The following is a 12,946-nucleotide window of genomic DNA, read 5'->3' as shown; positions in this document are numbered from 1 at the left end:
CAACCGATTTTGTAAGGTAATATGCAATATTGTCTCTCTGGTAGGTTCTTTAAAAACTTTTTGTCAAATAAATGTTATTGAGTGGACTAAATTAAATTAAGGGAGAAGAGCTTTTTCAATAAATACCAATAATTTGTCAAGGAGGAACTTCTGCCTGGTAGATATAGAGAATAAATTAGCACTATTTAAAACATGGCCTTCATACCTTATTTGTGCTAGTTAATCCAGTGAGTCATTTTCCCCCTAAGGCTTGCATATTTATCTTATTTACTTTAAGACATATTGCCAAATATTTCCTCTGCAGCAAATATCACACATCACTCACTTTATTTTTGCCTATGTTAGTCTATTTTATGATATTTCATTCCATTGGTATATATAGTCTCCCTTAAGAAAGCTAAGAATGTTTAACCAGGAAAGAGTTAAAAAAGCCCCTGACTAGAGTTACTGGTTAATAAAAGAGCTATTCCATCCCGAGAAACCTACTCTAAACTGAGTCTTAATAATTGACTTAATAATGGGTGATAGAGATGTGGATACAAAGAGTGTGAATATGCTTTTGTTGATTTTTCCACTTTCTCTGATGCTCTGTTTGATAGCCAGTATGACAAATTACATAGATGCAGTCATAATGGTAAAGAAAAAAGAAGTGCCATTTTGACAATACTAACAATTACCAAATCCCATCATGTGGGGCCTGTCGAAAGGACTATAATCCCATGAAAATACAAATTTTATCTGCACACTGTTTGAACTCCAGGATTTCACCCCATCATTAAACCAACTCAACTGCACAAACCGAGCCATTTGCAATTGTGATAAGAACCAGAGCAGAAGTGTTTCTGGACCAAAGGGACAGTCCCTGCCTCGGTGTGCTCTGAGTGTGTTGGCCTGCATGAGACCTCTGCTCCTTTGTCTTGCCAGCAACTGAGTTAGGACAGCCTAGTTCATAGTTCATCTGCTCTGAGCATACATTGAAAGGAACCAGCGGGCCAGAAAGCCCTTGTTCAGGAGCTAGGGGGAAGGCCAGCCGTGAGGTTACTAGTCTGCTTCCCCAGCTCACAGGAAAAGGGAAGTGTCTTTGCAAGGAAGCAACACACTCTCCTCATAACAGGGTCATGGCTTCCAGTTTAAGCAGGTTTAAATGTCCACCTGTGTTTGTAAATCCTCTAAAAGAACGTGACTTTAAAATCACTCCAAATTTTTAAAACATTTATAAATGGGCATCTGTGTTTCAGGAGCTACCTTTACAAAAATACTCTGAGTGTACTTTCCCATAACTAGTACTTTCAGTACAGAATTTGATTTACAAACCCTAATTCATAATCTAAATCTAAAAATTCCACAGAATGCATACAGTTGAGAGGGAATAAACACTTACTTTAAACACATTTTGTAAATAACGCAGAGTTTTCCATATCTTAATTAAGTGGGTAACTTCTGACTCCAGGCTTGCTTTTCTCCATAATGGAAGTGGCTGTCAGAGATCAGTGACAACTCAGAAGGCGAGGCACCTCACCGCCTGGAATTTAAGAGATCCACTTTTAATCTCAACATAATATGAACAGCACTAAAATCTGTACAATATTAGATTTGAATAATAACATAGAGTGATTATCATGAACAAAAAATAATAGTTATTAATAATTGCAGTTACTGCTAAATTGGTTTTATCCCTGACCATCTCACATTTACACCAAATAAAATATGTTAGGTTTCAAGAAGCAAGTTATAATGATAACACCATAGCAAAATCTTTGAAGGATCTTATACCATACAGTCAATATTTTGTTGTTCAGATAATAGCTGCCATATTACTATGTGTATTAACATAGAATGCACCATTTCTCCAGTCTAGAGATAGTTTAATATGAAGATGGTAGCTCTGCCCCCTCCTACCAAAATTCTAAAGGTATTTCCCTGTTTAAAAAATAATAATTAGACTTCCTGCCAAGATGGAGGCATAGGTAGAGATGCTTTACCTCCTCACAAAACCAAAAAAGGACAACAACAAATTTAAAAACAAAAAATAACCAGAACTGCCAGTAAATGGAACTATATGGGAGTCCGACCACCAAGGAATGAAAGAAGAAACATTCATCCAGACTGGTAGAAGGGGAGGACTTGAGGCAAAGCAGCAGCTGGAGGACCATGAGGGTGAGGTGGTGGCTGGCAGACTGGATGGTCTCACATTCCCGTGTGGATAAACTGGGAGGAACAACTGGGGAGTGAGACAGACTGCACAACCCAGGGTTCCAGTGTGAAAAAAATAAAGACTCAAAACCTCTGACTGAAAAAACCCGTGGGGGTTGAGGTCACAGGAGAAACTCCCAACCTCACAGGAGAGTTCATTGGAGAGACCCACCCAGATGGGAATGAGCACCAGAAGGGCCCAATTTGATTGTGGGTAGCAAGGGACGTGACTAAAAGCAAGCCCAGAGCTGAGCAAGCGGCATTGTTCCCTCTCGGACCCCTCCTCCACAAAAAGCCTACAGCTCAGTAACATTGTTGCCCTGCTTTGGCAAATACCTAAGGCTCTGCCCCTTACTACATAACAGGTGTGTGAAGAAAAAAAACAGGGCCCAAATGAAAAAACAGATCAAAGCTCCAGAAAAAAATAAAACTAAGTGATAAAGAGATAGCCAACCTATGAGATGCAAAGTTCAAAACACTGGAAATCAGGATAATCACAGAAATCACTGGATATGGTTGCAAAATGGAGGAAAAGTGAAGGCTATGAAAAGTGAAATAAAGAAAAATGTACAGGGAACCAACAGTGAAGGGAAGAAAACTGGGACTCAAATCAACAGTTTGGAGAAGAAAGAAACATTCGACCAGAAAAGAATGAAGAAACAAGAATTCTAAAAAATGAGGAGAGGCTCAGGAACCTCTGGTACAACTTTGAACATTCCAACATCTGAATTGTAGGGGTACCAGAAGGACAAGAGGAAGAGCAAGACATTGAAAACTTATTTGAAAAAGTAATGAATGAGAACTTCCTCAATATGGCCAAGGAAATAGACTTCAAAGAAGTCCAGGAAGCTCAGACAGTCCCAAAGCAGTTGGACCCAAGGAAGCACACACCAAAGCACATCAGAATTACATTACCCAAGATTAAAGATATGGAGAGAATCTTAAAAGCATCAAGAGAAAAGGACACAGCTACCTACAAAGGAGTTCCCATCAGACTGTCAGCTGATTTCTCAAAAGAAACCCTACAGGCAAGAAGGGGCTGGAAAGAAGTATTCCAAGTCATGAAAGGCAAGGCCCTACATCCAAGATTACTCTATCCAGCAAAGCCTTCATTTAGAATGGAAGGGCAGATAAAATGCTGCCCAGATGAGGTCAAATTAAAGGAATTCATCATCATCAAGCCCTTACTATACAAAATGTTTAAGGACTTATTGAAGAAAAAGAAGATCAAAAATATGAACAATGAACAGTAAAGTGACAACAAACACACAACTATCAACAATCAAACCTACAAAAACAAAAATGAACTAAGCAAACAACCAGAACATGAACAGAATCACAGAAATGGAGATCATATAGAGGGTTATTAGCAGGGAGGGGGGAAGGGGTGAATGAGGGAAAAGGTACAGGGGATAAGAAACATAAATGGTAGGTACAAAATAAACAGAGGGAGGTTAAGATCAGTATAGGAAATGGAGAAGCCAAAGAACTTATATGTATGCCCCATGGACATGAACTAAGGTGATGGAATGATGGGGGTGGGGGTACAGGGCAGAGTGGAATAAAGGGGAGAAAAAAAGGGACAACTGTAGTAGTATAATCAATAAAATATATTTTTAAAAATCAAAAAATAGAATAAAATTATAATCTCATTTGGGGGGACCTAGATTATATAGCTACATATACAAACAAGGGAATTTACAACAGAATTGTAATAAGCCCTTTCCCCTCCCCCCAAAAAAGAATTAAAAAAGAGAAAGAGGAAAAATTAAGAAAAGAAAGCAAGCACAAATATTTATGAATAGATTAGAGGTTGGATAAATGACATTGTGTTTCAATATATAACATGAAAAAGATGCATTTATATATTTAAGTTAAAATATAAGCAAGTACCCCAGTGAGTAGTGTATATGTAATCTTTTGAAAGTGAAGAAAATGAAGGATAAAAAGAAATGGAGAGAGGGAGAGAAGAGAGGAGGAAGGAGTAAGGAAAGATGAAATGAACAAGGGAGGGAGGGAAGGAACGAGGAAAGAGAGGAGAACCTAAATGTCCACATGAGCTCAGAGAAATACATGAAAGTACACTGAGGAAACAGTTAACACTATTCTAAATTCAAGAAGGGAGAAGCATTAACCAGCCATTTCTTTGTAAACCCGTTTTGTTTTACTCTCTACAGAAAGTTTTTATTATTTTTGTAATGTTTAAGAATTACATGACTCCACTCTAAGAAGACAACCAACCCAATTAAAAATGGGAAAAGGACTTGAACAGACACTTCTCCAAGGAGGACATACAGAATATCCAGAGACACATGAAGAGATGCTCAATATCGCTAGCTATCAGAGAGATGCAAATTAAAACCACAATGAGATACCATTTTACATGGGTCAGGATGGCTATCGTAAACAAAGCAACCAACAACAAATGTTGGAGAGGTTGTGGAGAAAAGGGGTCCTTAGTTCACTGTTGGTGGGATTGCAGACTGGTACAACCATTATGGAAAACAGTATGGAGTTTTCTCAGAAAAATAAAAATCAACCTGCCTTTTGACCCAGCAATTCCACTGCTAGGATTATATCCCAAGTATCATAAAACATCAATTTCAAAGAACCTATGCACCACAATGTTCATAGCAACACAATTTACAATAGCCAAGAGTTGGAAGCAACCTAGGTGCCCATCAGTAAATGAATGGATCAAAAAATTGTGGTACATATACACAATGGAATTCTATGCAGCAGAGAGAAAGAAGGAGCTACTACCCTTTGCAACAACATGGATGGAACTGGAAAGCATTATGCTGAGTGAAATAGGCCAGGTGTTGAAAGACAAATACCATATGATCTCACCTTTAACAGGAAGTTAAACAATAAAACAAACAAGCAAACAGAATAAAAACAAAGACACTGAAATAGAGAACAAGTGGGCAGCGACCAGAGGGGAGAGGGAAGGGAATTTAAGGGGAAAAATGGGGAGGGATTTTGAGGAGCAAGTATGAAAGACACAGGGATGAGGACTGAGGGGGGGGGAATGGGAGGGAGGTGGGGAGACGGGGTGGGGGGGGGCTGGGATGGGAGAAATAGACAAAAAAATGTACTTGAAAAAATAACTAAATAAAATTTTTAAATAAATAAATAAAAAGAATTAAAAAAGAACACCAAGTCAAAAGCAAACAATAAAAACTTTCATCTGAGCTTTGACCAGTGTGGCTAAGTTGGTTGGAGCATTGTCCCATAACCTAAAGTTTGAGGGTTTGAGTCCCAGTCAGGGCACATACTTCAGTTGTGGGTTTGATATCCAGTCTGGACATGTATGTTCCTGGTCCGCGCATGTATGGGAAGCAACCAATAAATGCTTCTCTGTTGCACGGATGTTTCTCTCTCCCCCTTTCTCTCTCTCAAAAAAGCAATGAAAAAATGTCCTTGGATGAGGATAAAATTTCACCCGAGTTTCCTTGACTCCAACTGCCCAGATATGAGAAAGGATGTGACTATTTTATATTTATGCGTATCTTTCACAGGTACACATTAAGATAAAACAATAACAACCAAACAGGCTATTGAGTTGGAACATCAGAAAAAAATATTTCCTTCTGAGGCAATTAGTTTCTATTCATTGAATATCTAGTTTTAAATAAAGGGTGTATATAATGTTGATATTTATACCATTCTTCACTGTTGACAAAGAGCTTTCACATGCACCATTTAATTTAATCCTTAGAGCATAAACCTCAGGATTACTCAGACAAAGAAGTTAAGTACCTATGAACATCCCCCAGTTCTACCATCAATAACAATTAAACTTTGATTTGAATTGATTAGATGGAGAAGAATGCAGTGCTGTTTCTACTGAGGAGCAAATATATTTCTTATAGGAATTCTGTGTGAAGAATGCATTTGTGCAATATACAAAGCCACTAAAAGTATTAAATTCTATAAATAACACAAGTAATAATAACACATGATTCATGCTTGGTATAAGTAACCTACTAAAAACAAGTGTTTTCAGTTGTTCTGTAGGCTTTATAAATGATGGTAATTAAAGTCTTGGGCTTATAAGGCAAATGTCATCAGTTTACTGAATTACAACTCTTCTCTTTGGTATAAAGGACATTTTTGGATTCAGGGCTCCAGAGTTAATAGATTGCTCTAGGCTTTTGTAGTTTACTTTTCCAATTATGGTAGACTCAGGAAAAACAAAACATTTTAGATAGGAAAATGGCAATAGAATGGTTGGTTCTGTTAGGACATACATCATTTTAGTTCTTATTTTTTGGGTAACGACAGAAATGTGCATTATAAGGCTTTCCACTCTATTGATAAGTCTTGCCTCATGCTTGCAATAATTGAAATGTGTTGATGGGTAGCCTGGGTGACTGTGATAATGTTATTTTGTTGCCAGTGAAAGAGAAGCCAAAAGGAACCTTAGGTGCTAGTTATTCAGTGATGGTGGGAATAAAACCCCATCTTCCTGACTCGACTCACACTTCCCTGTGTTTCCTCTAATTAAAACATTCAACTTGGTTTTCTTCATGGCTTTATTTCCAGTACGCAGCACAGAGCCTGGCTTGAAACAGATATTCCATAAACAAATGTTGAACAAAGAGTGTGTGTGGGGGGGCAACTTTCCTCACAAGTCCCCCTGTGTGCCACAGATGAGAGTAAACATGACAGAGACATGATGTGATCTGCTTGAGGAGGAGAGGGGGCCAGTTTCCCAGAGGAAAAAGGCCTTGAGACCCTTCCTCCAGGGGCTTTTATTGGGTTGTAATACACAGGAATACAGGGCAGCAAGGATCAAACAGTAGATACCATTTCAAAGAAATCTGAGGGCTTAGTTTGAGTCAGAGTCTGTCAGGAACAGAGTTTTAGGGTTTCCTGCTCGAACCCTTAACATATGAATGAAAGCACTTTTAGTAGAGCAGATTTCATAGGTTTATCAGGAAGTCTTTGTGATGCCAGATTTTTCCCCAGGACACTCTCTAGCAAGACAAGGAGCTGCACCCCTCCCCAACAGGCATTCAGGCTTAAGGGGATTAGAGCCAGGAAGCACTTCTCCCAGAGTATGTGGGGACTCAGACTTTATCAAAGTTGGGACGAGAGCCCATTGCTCCCTCTTTGTTGCAGCCCCCAAGTCCTTCCATGAAGGCCTCCCAAGTGATCTTGTCTGGCCTAGGTTGCCCCTCCTCTGAGGGGTCTTACCGGTCCAACCATACTTTGGGGACAGGGAGGAAACTGAGGCAGCATTTGCTACCAGAGACAAGCTTTGTCTCCTGCAGCTCGAATTCCAGAGGTAGTCACTCACTCGTCGCTAAGCCACAGCGGGTAGAGAGTTACAATTCCTAGAACCAGGCAGAGTGGTCCACAACAAGAGTGAACTGAACACTAGGATGCCCTGGCCAGAAACGTCTGTCCAGTCACCTCTCCTGAGCTCTGATGTCACGTGTAGAACACTGTGATGTTGAGAGGTGACGGCCATGTGGAGCAAACAGTAACTCAAGTAGGTCTTGTCGAAGTTTACTGACATTCCAAACCATGGTATCTTTGTTTTTTTTAATTATATGTACATGTCAAACATCTTTAAGTAGAAATTACATAACTTGGGGAATTGGAGGTTATAAAAATCCCCTTGGTGTTCCCTCCTTTCAATTTAAATCATTTCCAAATCATATTCACCACCATCTGATTGTCAGAAGGAAAGTTGATGATGAATTTCCGTGGTTGAATTTTCAAGTTGAGTGTTTCGGTGACACAGATCAGGAAGATGGGGTCAAACTTTTAACTGTGCTTCTGACTCATTCATGGATTTACAGCAGCAGTTCTCAAAGCGTGGTCCACAGACCAGCAGCATCAGCATCACCCGCGAACTTGACAGGAATGCACATGGTCATGTCCTAGTTCTGACTTACAGAATCATAAATTTGTAAGAAAATACAACTCAGAGCACCTAGAGTTTGGTAACCTCTAGGTAACTGGTGGCTTACAGTATGCCACCAGTCATCTCTTTACATTGTCTCATCAGGAAGGTGTGTTTCCTGCTGTCCCAATCTACCCTGCTGCATGCACTGCATGTTTGCATCCCCCTGAATTCATAGGTTGAAGCCATAACCTCTGACGTGATGGTATTTAGAGGTGTGGTTTCAGGGGGTAATGAGGTTCAGTGAAATTACAGAAGTGGTGCTCCCACAATGGGATAAATGTTCTTATCGGATGAGGAAGAGACCAGAGCACTCTCTCTACTGTGTGAGGACACAGCAAGGAGGGACGCTTTGGCACGCAAGGAAGCAGGTTTTCACCAGGAACCAAACTGGCCAGCACTTCGATCTTGGACTTTCAGCCTCAAGAAGTATGAGAAATTTCTGTCTTTTAGGCAGCCCAGTCTATGCTTTGTTGTTATGGCAACCCGACCTAAGACATTATCTTAAAAATCAACTTAAGTATGTTTACAAGATTCTGATGGCAACTTATCAAAAAGTATCTTTAATATACATACCAAGATGGCTCTACTGGTTCTACTGTACCAGTTCCATGTGGCATATATTTTAGGTCTTCTCCCCTTTTGCCCCTGCCCTCCCAGCCAGAGCATTGATGGGTTATCTGCATTGGGTTTAACTATCTTTGTTTTCTTCGTCATTTAAACCAATGACCAATAGCATATATCTTCAGATCCACTGAGCAAGTATAGAGAGGAAGTTTTGAATTAAGCAAAAACACTTCCAGGATGGCAGGAGACCCTAGACCATGGTTTCAGCAGCTCTCTCTCTCAATCTGCAGGGCTAAAGAGTCTCTGATGTATACTGTGGTCAGACTTGCACAAGCACTTCAGATAAAAAAAGAGCTCTCTCCTTCCAGTTATTTATACTCTAATGGCATTTAGATGGAGCTAGGAACAGGCCTGGAAATGCCAACTATTTGGGGTGTATACTATGATTCAGCAATATTTATAGACTTGCTATGTGATTGTGGGCAAGAAATACTTTTAAAAAGATGTAAAACAACAGTGAGATTTGACACATCCTTAGAAAGGCCAAAATCTAGAACATCGACAATATCAAATGCTGATGAGGATGTGGAACAACATGAAATCTCATTCATTGCTGGTGAATGTGAAATGGTACAGCCACTTGGGAAGACAGTTTGGTGGTGTCTTGCAAAACTAAATGCACTCTTACCATATGTTCCAGAAATCTTACTCCCTGCTATTTACCCAAAGGAGTTAAAAACTTATGTCCACACATAGCAGCTTTATTCATAATTACCAAAACTCAGAAACAACCAAGATATCCTTCAGTGGATGAATGGATAAACTGTGGTACATCAAAGAACAAAATATTATTCAGTGCTTTTAAAAAATGAGCTATGAAAAGACAAGAAATAACCTCAAATGTATATTAGTAAGTGAAAGAAACCAATCTAGAAAGTGTTTATGAGATAATAGAAAAATATATATATATATTTGTTTCTGCTCCCAGTTTCTGTAAAAGAGCTCCTAATATTTTCATAATTTCCTTAGTGATCAAAGCACTAGGAACATCTTTTGTTTTAATAAGGCAACTAGGGATGGGCTCCTGGATGGAAGCTAGTCACCAGAAAGACCATGACATGGTTAGAAGCTTGAAATTTTCATCCTTACCCCTAAGGGGATGAAAACATCCTCCAGAGAGGGGAGAAGGGCTAGAAATGCAGTTTGTAACTGATTATGTCCACATAAGGAGGCCTCCATAAAATCCCAAAAGGATGGGATTCTGAGAGCTTTCAGCTGGCAAACACATCTATTTCTTGGAGAGTGACACATCCCAGCTCCATGGGGACAGAAGTTCCTGGGCTCAGGACCCTTCAAACCTCACCCTACGTGTCTCTTTTTCTAGATGTTTAACTGTATCTTTTATCATATACTTTAGTAGACAGTTAAGCACAAGTAACATTTTGTGAGACATGACAGCAAATTAATCAAACCTGAGGAGGAGTTTATTGGAACTTTCTATCTACACCCATTGGTCAGAAGCACAGATGCTAACCAGAGCTTGCAACTGGTGTCCGAGGTGGGGGACGGGGCATTCTTGTGGGACTGAACCCTTACCTGTGAGATCTGATGCAATCTCCCAGTAGAATTAGGTTATAGGACACCCAGGTGCTGTCAGAGATTTGCTCGTTGTTGTGGGGGGAAACCTTCACACCTTCGGTGGCCAGCAGTGTCAAAAATGAAGTGATCTGTGTGAAGTAGTAAAGAAGACACACCAGGAAGAAACACATAGTAGGGATCAACTAGGTTTTTCGCACATGAGAAAGAAAAAGCTGAGTTTTTCTATTATAGCTGCATATTGTAAGATTCCAACTCTATGACATTCCAGAAAAGACAAAACCATGAAGACCATAACAAGATCAGTGGCTGCCAGGGGTTAGAGGGAAGAAATGAATAGCTGGAGCACAGAGGATTTTTAGGGAAGGAGAACTCGGTATGATACTACAATGGTAGATACATGTCATTATGTACTTGTCTGAACATGAAAGTGAACCCTGACGTAAACTGTGGACTTTGGATGATGATGATTTGTCAGTGTAGGTTCATTATCATTATGAATGTACCTCTGTTTGGGGATGTTGATAATGGGGGAGGTATTGGGGGGCAGCAATTTAAATTCCTGTACCTTCCTTTCATTGTTGCAGTAAACCTAAAACTGCTCTAAGAAAATAAAGTCCTAATAAACTTTTTTAAAAATGCATCTTATAGTTTAGAAAGTAATAACTGCTCAAAAAGCAAAAGGAAGCCAATTTGAGCAACAAGATAAATGAAGTAGCATTAGATTATAACCCAAAGTATAACAAAATCCATGAGTCTACACTGATAAAAATATATTACCAAACATATAAAGGGACACAAGAAAAAAATCCTCCATACAGAAGAATTCCAAATTATTAATGGGGCTGCTCCTCCGTATAAAAGGTGGACTGTTCTAGGTGACTTGCTTCCTGGAAAAGGAGTAGAGTATTGAAAAATGAAAAAAGGAAATTTACAGGGAATCAAGCTGGCAAACCCTACCTTGGCAGGTAGGTGAAGTCAATATCATCAGTGATAAGTTATTTTAATAGCATGTACCTTGATATGATGTAATGAGAATGGTTATCTATATCCCCAGTCTAATCATAGAGAAAATATCAAACAAATCGAAACTAAGGGACATTCTACAAAACACTTCACCAATACTGCTTCAAACTCTCAAGGTCACTGGGAACAAGAGAAGTCTGAGACCTGGTGACTGACCAGAAGAGACTAAGGAGACATGATAACTCAATGCAACATGGTATCCTGGATCGAATCCTGGCACAGAAGAATCCCATTGAGGAAAACTGGTGAAATCCAAATAAAGCGCGGCAGACAGTTAATAACAATGTGCCAATGTTGGTTCTTTAGTTGTGGCAAATATACCACACTAATGTAAGACGTTAACAATAGAGAAAACTGGGCAAAGGGTATATGGGAGCTCTCTGTACTATCTCTGAATTTTTTTTATAAATTTGAAAGTATTCCAAAAATTTTTAAATCTTATTAAAAGCCACAGATGTTAGCATTAACACCCAATCTGATCCCACTCCCTCACTGGTGAAGATAAGGAAAGTGGGACCCAGACACCTCGCCAAGTTTGCACGTTCATGATTTCATAACTGTGCACACATTTCATTCTACACAAGGGGCCTACTTCCCCAAACTCTCTGCTGCACAGAATAAATAACATAAAGCATGTTAAAGAGTTTTTAGGTCTTAAGAATATAGCTTATTATTGTTAGTTTTATACACTTTAAGGAAAATTGATGTGCAAAATTATTATACAGATATGTCAGGGAATAGTAATCCACTTGTTAAATGTTTTTGGTCTGTTTCATAAAAAAATTCATCCAAGTTCCTATAATAGCAAGATTCTGTACTGAACTAGTAAATTATTTACCTACTTTTCCAGATGCAGTTCCTTTTTACAAGTAATTTATGCCTAGAATATTGCTCAAGAACAAGTTGTTTCTAGATTTAGATTTCAAATCTATTTCTCTTTTAAATATTTGTTACTTACAGTAAGCAAGGTATCTGAAATATTTTACTATATTAAAACTTCAAACAAATAGACATTCTTAATGGGGAAATGTCTTCATATTTTACTCACTAATCTTTTGTTTTCTGCATAATGAAAATCTCCAAGATTTACACTTCTTAGTAAAACATCATCTCTACCCCAAATTCTTAGTCTAAGCTGTAGAAAATTAGACTACAGAGAATTGTTGTGTCAACATTATCAATCAAGACCTTTAATTATATATGTTGGTAAAATCCAGGATCTAAACTCATCTGAGAAATAGCAAATTTAAGTTGATTCCCTTTAGAAAAAGAATAAAACGTGGTACTCATAGGGTCATTTTATATAAGACGATCAACGTATTTAGCTGATATCACTTTTTAAATCACTTCACCTTCCCTCTGGTGGTTGGAAAGGAACTTTTATCATTGCAGTCATTAAGCAATTCCATTGGACTTTAGTGTTTGTGGCAAAATGTAACCCAGGACAGCAGATTTCCTAGTCAGCTGTTGGATTGTTTTTAGCATTCTACTTCTTCCTGGGGATCCTCCTGTAAAAAAAGCACAATTCATCGACTGCTCACACCAGCACCACATGTTCACAGCTTTTGCAAGTGCATGTGATCTTTTCTTGAATTCGGTGAATCAGGTCTGTGAAAAGACACACATAAGAGAGAAGACATCCTGCAA

The 12,946-nt window shown here is 38.8% G+C and overlaps 1 long non-coding RNA gene across 1 annotated transcript; it reads right to left on the bottom strand.

Annotated features, from left to right (window-relative positions):
* Positions 1-1,398: 1,398 nt before the first annotated feature.
* Positions 1,399-12,734, bottom strand: LOC119056693 (uncharacterized). Its single transcript, XR_005083928.2, has 3 exons — positions 12,652-12,734; positions 10,274-10,404; positions 1,399-1,522 (listed from the first exon to the last, which is right to left on the bottom strand). It is a non-coding gene; the product is annotated as an uncharacterized LOC119056693 (long non-coding RNA).
* Between the last annotated feature and the right edge of the window lie 212 nt (positions 12,735-12,946).

The sequence above is a fragment of the Artibeus jamaicensis genome, unplaced genomic scaffold, assembly GCF_021234435.1.
Source record: "Artibeus jamaicensis isolate MK-2021 breed Jamaican fruit bat unplaced genomic scaffold, CSHL_Jam_final contig_426, whole genome shotgun sequence".
NCBI lineage: Eukaryota > Metazoa > Chordata > Mammalia > Chiroptera > Phyllostomidae > Artibeus > Artibeus jamaicensis.
Note: the sequence above shows the minus strand (reverse complement) of the source record. Positions and strands in the feature narration are given on the sequence as shown.